Source organism: Microtus ochrogaster, unplaced genomic scaffold (genome assembly GCF_000317375.1).
Source record: "Microtus ochrogaster isolate Prairie Vole_2 unplaced genomic scaffold, MicOch1.0 UNK67, whole genome shotgun sequence".
NCBI lineage: Eukaryota > Metazoa > Chordata > Mammalia > Rodentia > Cricetidae > Microtus > Microtus ochrogaster.
This window is the reverse complement of record NW_004949165.1, coordinates 266,445-274,073: the sequence shown is the minus strand read 5'-3', so window position 1 is coordinate 274,073 and position 7,629 is coordinate 266,445.

Genomic DNA, 7,629 nt, shown 5'->3' with positions numbered 1-7,629 from the left:
CAAATGAGTTGACCTTAAGGGGCTTGCCTTTTAGTGGAAGCAGAAAATTAATAACCAAGCTATGGTTGTTTGAATGAGAATGGTCTCTATAGACCCACATATCTGAATTCTTGGTCCCTAGGTGGAAGAGGTGTGTCACTGGGGGATGGGCTTTGAAGTTTCCAAAGCCCATGGCAATCTTACTTAGCTTTCTTTGTTTCATGGCCTGCCTGCCTGCTGCCATGTGCCCCATTGTTAAGTTTTCAATTCCAGATGTAGAATTCTCAGCTACCTCTCCAGCATCATGTCTGCCTTACCACCCCTGCTTCCCACCATAGCAATAATGGATTAAACCTCCGAACAGCACAGTAGAGCTAACCTATAGTATGGATACAAAAAAGATAAGTTTTGTCCCTTGCATGAAGGGGTAGTCCCAGTGTAGGCTCAGAATGACCAACTCACATATCACTCAGGCCCACCTCAACATCTACCCCATCTATGACCTGATGGAGCATGTGAAGGGAGTGGTCCTGTGGAACCAGAACTACAGGATTTCCATGACTCAGGGCAACAGCAGGGTATCTGGGAGCAGTTTTGGTGAGGGTCCAGTATTGATGGTGTATGAAAAACTAGAGGCCTTGAACCAGACCAACAACTCATTACAATGAACAATTGCAAGTAAAGCTGTTTGAGTCTACTGTGTGACACACTGCACCTCCGAATGCCAATAAGAAAAATGAAGAAGTGACAGGAAAGATGGAAGAGTGAAATGTTTTGTTTTCTTAATTAATTTAAAAAAATTTTTCTTTTGGTGGGAAAACTGCAAATATGAAGGGTAGATATGGAAGGACTGGGAAATCCATGGGATTGGGGTGCTTCATGTGAAATTCCCAAAGAAACAATAAAAATTATGTTTTAAAAAAGGACCTCCATAGACTCTTAGGGAGTGGTGTTATTGGAGGTGTGGACTTGTTGGAGGAAGTGTGTGACAGAAGAGTAGGCTTTGAGGTCTGAGATGCTCAAGCTAGGCCCAATGTGTCATTTGCTTCTTATTGCCTGCCAATCCAGATGTAGAATTCTCAGCTACCTCTCCAGCACCATGTCTGCCTTACCACCCCTGCTTCCCACCATAGCAATAATGGATTAAACCTCTGAACTGTAAGCCAGCCCCAGTTAAATGTTTTCTTATAAGAGCTATCCTGGTCATGGTATCTTTTTACTGCAATAGAATGTAAATCAAGACTGCTCATTCATTTCCCGGCTGCCCAGACCCAAATAATCACACAGAAACTGTATTTATTAAAATTCTGTTTGGCCAATGACTCAGGCATATTTCTAGACAGTTCTTACATCTTAAATTAAACCATTTCTATTGACCCGTGTATCACCACAAGGCTGTGTTTTACTGGGTAAGGTTCCATTCTGGTACCTTTCTCCTTCAGCAGCTACATGGTTTCTCCTTGACTCCATTCTCTCTATATCTCTGTTCGGATTTCCCACCTAGCTGTATTCTGCCCTGAAGCAGCTTCTTTATTAACAAATGGTAATAAAACATATTCACAGCATACAAAGGGGAATCCCACATCAATAGAAACTCTAAATAAGACAGATAAGAAAATATGAATGAGGATTTGTGATGGTTAAGCTTCAGTGTCAACTTTACTGGATTTTAGAAGCAACTAGGAAACACAATTCTGGGTATGTTTGTAAGTTTTTTGAGAAGTCTAACTGAGATGGTAAGACTGTGAATGGAGGTAGCACTCTCCCATGGACAGGACCCAAAACCGTCTATAAAAAGAGCAAGCTGAGCAGTAGCATTCAACTCTCTCTGCTTTCAGACTCAGGAAAGAAGAAAAGTAGAATAAAGAGAGGAGGTAGGGGGGAAAATCAAAGGAGTAAAATGTTTTTAAGTATAAAGGAACTAGAACTCTTTCAAACAGTTCTTAAAGCTACCTTTTTAGAAAGTAAAATTTTAGACCCAAGTTTTTCTGACAAAAACAAAAAGAAACAAACAGAAACTGTGAATACACACATGGAGGATGCTGTCCCTGGCTAGGGACTCTGCATCTCTGTTCAAGACTAAGCTACAGAAAAACCTCCCTCTGACTTCCGCTTTAGTCAGTTTGCTTTGTGACAGCCTTTGCGGCAGACACCCTTATGCCCTTGGGGAGGGAATTCGTAATCCAAGGCCATTTCCAGAAAATTGTTCTGAGAACCCTTTAATACTGCTAATCAACCCTCTTAAAGGTCATTTTAAATTAAGAGTCTGTCATGGCTCATTGTAAAGTGACCCTGACCTCATCTCTGCTCAGCAAGGGCTCTTAAGTAGTGCATAGGCATCAGAGCATTTTATAACCACATTGGGAGACTCATGAGCTGGATAGAAATATGAAGATGTAGTCATTTTCAAGGTCATTGTTATAAAGAAAAAGTATAATTGAAGAAAGCTGATTCCTAGAAAGTTTTGACGATTCTTATGGTCCTTCTCTCTAACTGGCTGAGCAAACCATAAATTATTCACGTGTATCAATGAGATATTCTGATTTTCCTGATGAGATGTTGGCTATCATATCATGCCCAGCTCATCCACATCTATTCTAGAAAGAGAGCACTCTGGACCTCATGTGCAAAACTGTAGCTGAGCTTCATTACAGCACTCCTTCTTTTTTTTTTTTTTTTGGTTTTTTCGAGGAAGGGTTTCTCTGTGGTTTTGGAGCCTGTCCTGGAACTAGCTCTTGTAGACCAGGCTGGTCTCGAACTCACAGAGATCCACCTGCCTCTGCCTCCTGAGTGCTGGGATTAAAGGCCTGCGCCACCACCGCCAGACACAGCACTCTTTCTTTAAGCCACAAGGTGGCGCCTGCAAACTTCCTTGGTGCTGAACAACCTGGTGACTGAATCACAACCCTTGGGGGATTCTAAATCAAGAGATGTCAGAGAAAGATCACCTAATCCAATTGATGTATTTTGCAAACGAGAGCATTGAAGCCTAAAAAAATGCAAATTACCTAATCCAAGTCACACTTCCAGTTCAGAGGAGGCAGAATCCACATTCAAATTCCCAAACCCACTTTCATTTCACTAAGAGGCAGTGCTTCCAAAGCAAAACAATACACTATTTTTTTTTCTAACACTCTTACAAATAAAATCTACTGCCACTATCCCTTCCACCACCCTCCATCAGGAGCCAATCTGATAGAACTGACCTTGTGGCATTGCTGAAGAACCACCAGATTCACAGACAAGTTTGAAATGATTGATGAGTAGCATAACTGATGTGGGAGTCCTAACACATGCTTGCCATCCTGACTGTCCCTTCCCCCAAACCCCCATGGCATATCCATCTAAACCTACCTATAAACGTTCACAAGATACTTTAGTTCAGATAACTGGGAACCTTTAATGAACCCCTAATCCGGCAGCCCTTCCCTGGACCAAAATTAAATAGCCTCAATTATGAATGTGTTTGGCCTTCTTCAGCCACTTGTTCCATCTCCAATCTTATGGCCTTCCTCCGCTTCTCCAGCTGCTGAATTCTGCCAAAAGAATCAACAGGAACATTTGCTTCTACTGTAAAATCATGTCCAGCTTTCACTGACCCTGACCCTCATCGACAACTCCTTTGCAGTTCTGGTGGCCCACATCCTACAGAGGATGCCCTGCTATCAAGCCCTGTCCTTGATTCTATTATTGCTGACTCAAAACAGAGATCTTACCACTGTCAAGGGTTGTTCTGGAATAGTCCATGTGCTAATAAAGAATTATTATGTTTAGTCTTCACCATGGTCCTATAAAGATTGGAAGGGGAAAATCCCCATTTTGTAGATAAGAATCTTAGCAACAGAGATCAAGAGCTGGAGAATGGCAGAAGAAATGGAATTCTAGCCTAGGTGATCTGGCTCCAAATCCTGAACTCCTGGTCAAAAATGTGTGTGGCCTTCAATGGGTATGCTGGCAGCTTGACTTAAAAGCAGAAGCCCAGGCATCAAGCTCTTCATTCTCACCCATGTAGCTAATGATTTGTTTCTATTCCCAATTGTACTTGTTAGTTTCTCAAGTGCCCCATTCCCTTATATATAATGATGGTATCTACATTCCCAAAGTATTAGTTACTTTCTCCGTGCCATGACAAAAATCACTGATGACAAACACAACTCAATGGTTTAAGAAGGGATACAATCATAGCAAGGTGACTGTTCACACTGAGTTAGGAAGTAAAATCCAGACAGGAAATAGGAGCTGGCTTAAAAGCACACCCAAGTGACTGACTTCCTCAAGTAAAATTCTACTTCCTAAAGTTTCCATGACTTTTGAAAATCATGCCATCAGCTGGGAACAGAGCATGAGATACTTTACATTTACCACTATTGTTTGGAGGTATTTTGTTTTCAAGTGTAGGAATGGAACCCAGGCCCTGGAGCATAATGGAATAGCCCCTCTACCAACAGTTTTGATCCCAATTTCTCTACCATTCCAGAGGACTTATTCTGCCAGATTCCTCTTTTATTGCTGCATGGGAAATGCTTTGTCAAGGTTTCTTATAAAATCCCACTTTCAGATCCCATGACTGCCCCTTGATCTTTGTCCTTCCCCACTGGAAGCTTCTCTCTTTTATCTTACAGTGCACACTTAATTCTTTCCTGTGCTTTTTACAGCAAAGATCCTCATGTGCTACTTTACTTTTAATAGGTTGATCTATTTTGCAACTGGCAGGTAATTGTGCATATTTATAAAAATCACATGATTATTTTGGTATATGTACACACTACATAAATATCAATTTGAGCTAGTCAGGTTATCTACCATTTCAAACATCTTTCACTTCTTTGCGATGAGAACATCCAAAACCCTCTTATCTATGTTGATAATTGTAACTACATTCTGTTATAGAGCATGAGAACTATCTAGCAGTCACTACTCTCCCAACTTGCTTTTTTTTTTTCAGTGGAGGTGTTTGATCCTGTGGTGGTTTGAAAGAAAAATGGCTTCCCATAGGCCCATAGGGAATGGTGCTATAAGGTGTTGGGTGGCCTTGTTGGAAGAAGTGTGTCAGTAGGGACAGGCTTTGAGGTTTTAGATGCCCAGGCTAGTCCAGTGGCTCATAATCTCTTCCTGATGCCTTCGGATGCAGATATAGAACTCTCAGCTATGTCTCCAGCACCAAGTATACTGGCATCCCACCATGATGACAATGAACTAAACCTCTGAACTGTTAAGATAGCCTCGTTAAATGTTTTCATTTATAAGTGTTGCCATGGTCATGGTGTCTCTTCACAACAATAGAAACCCTAATTCAGAAATTGGTTCCAGGACTAGGGTTTTGCTGTGATAGACTATTTTATTTTTAATGAATGGGGACTTTCAGATTTTAAATTAGGAAAGCTGTGAAATGGTGGTGCATGCCTTGAATCCCAACACTTAAAAGACAGAGGCAGATGGATCTTTGAGGTCAAGGCCAGTCTGACGATGCTAGCGTCATCATCATGGCCTACCATTTTGGTTGGTTTGGTTGGTTTTTTGGCTGGCTAATTGGAAAGCTGGGATAGAGTATTAAGTCCAGGAGTTCCAGATCAGCATGAGCAACACTGAAAGACTGTGGAGGGAAAGATGGGGAATGAAGAGGACAGAGGCTTAGAGAGGAAGAAGGAAGACAGAACTTGCAGAAGAGGAAGGGAGAGAGGAAAGAAGAAAAAGTGATGTATCATTTCTACTATGAAGCAGGTAAAGTCTCCTCCATCTTTTTTTATGTCATGGTGATAAGTCAGTAGATATTACAGTACAGTGATATTTATTTGTGTTTTAATAAATAAGGCTTGTCTGAAGAACAGAGTCCAGAGCTAGCCACACTAGTCAATTGTATAGGCCAGGCAGTGGTGGCACACAGCTGTAATCCCAGCAGCTACACTAGTTAGCCTTAGTTCCACATCAAAAGTCCCTATAGTCTATAAGTCTCAACAATGTTTAAAAGTTCAAATTTCAAAGATTTTCTGAGATTCATGCACTCGCTTAGCTGCAATCCCCTGTAAGATCAAAGTAAATAAGCAGATCATACACTTTCAACATTTAATGGCAAAGGATATACACTGCCATTCCAAAACACACTAAAGGGAACATACTGAAGAAATACTGGACCAAAGCAAGATCGAAAGTCAATCGGACAAACTCTGAATTTTGCATTTCCGTGTCTGATGTCAAAATGCTCTTTAGATTCCCAACTCCTTTAAGCTTTGTTGATTACAACATATTTCTCTCTCTTGAGCTGGTTCCACTCTCTGTTAGCAGCTTTCTTCAGCAGGCATCCTATGGTGTTAGCATCGCCAGTATCTTGGGGGTGTCCAAGGCAATCCAGGCTTCAACTTCATAGCTTTATGCCTCCACTAAAGAACACCCCTAACACATGCCTGGCTTCAACCGTTTTCCTTAGTCATAGAAGGCAATTCTACAATCTTTTCCTTCTATCTTTAAAGCAAGAACCACATGGCCAAAGTTGCCAAGTTCTTCTACTTACTGGGGCCAGAATAAGTAACTTCCCTTGCTCAATTACGTCTTTACCTACTTTCTGGGTGTTTTTTTTTTTTTTATTTTTTTTTATTTTCGAGATCCCAACACTTAAGAGAAGAGGAAGATGGATCTCTGAGTTCAAGGCCAGTCTGGTCTACAGACTGGGTTCCAGGACAGCCAGGGCTACTCAGAGAAACCCTGTCTTGAAAAGCAAAACAAAACAAAACAAAAATGGTTTCTGTGTAGTTTTTGGTGCCTGTCCTAGAACTAGCTCTTGTAAACCAGGTTTGGCCTCGAATTTACAGAGATCCCCCTGCCTCTGCCTCCTGAGTACTGGGATTAAAGGCGTGCTCCACCACCGCCCAGCTAACTCTCTGTTTTCAATGGTTTCCTTCATTGCTTAAAATTGGCTGTCCTGAAATTGGATCTGTAGACAAGCTGGCCTCAAATCAAACTCAGAGACCCACCAGTCTCTGCCACTGGAGTGTTGGTATTAAAGGTGTACACCACCACAACTGACTCTAAGCTTTTCCTTAATTTCTTCTCAAAAGTTGGAAACTTGGCTAGGTAGGATCTTGCTCTAAGGTCACCACTCTCTTTATTCCATTTCTTAATCTGTGTATCTCTTTGAACACAGGATTTAGCTCCATTCCTCCTCCTGGTGTGCCTTTTCTTCTCAAATTATACATTTTGTATTTTTTTCTTGCTCAGCTTGCTCCATTTCATTATAGATCTTTATTAGCACTAACCCGAATAGCCACATGGCAGAGTCCATACTCTGGAATTAATCCAAAACTCTTCACTTTAGCCTCAGGTAGACTCTTCGGACAAGGATAAAAAAACAGCCACATCCTTCACTAAAATATTCACAGAAATTATCTTTAGGTAATACACTAAAATTCTCCCCCTCTGAAACATCTTGAGCCAAACCCCCACAGTTCGAATCTTCCCTACTTCTACTAGTATGGCCCATTAAGCAGTGCTTAACACATTGCACTGCTTTCATTACTCAAAGTACCAAAGTCCAAATTCCTCCAAACAAAAACATGGTTAGGCCGGGCAGTGGTGGCGCACGCCTTTAATCCCAGCACTTGGGAGGCAGAGGCAGGAGGATCTCTGTGAGTTCGAGACCAGCCTGGTCTACAGAGC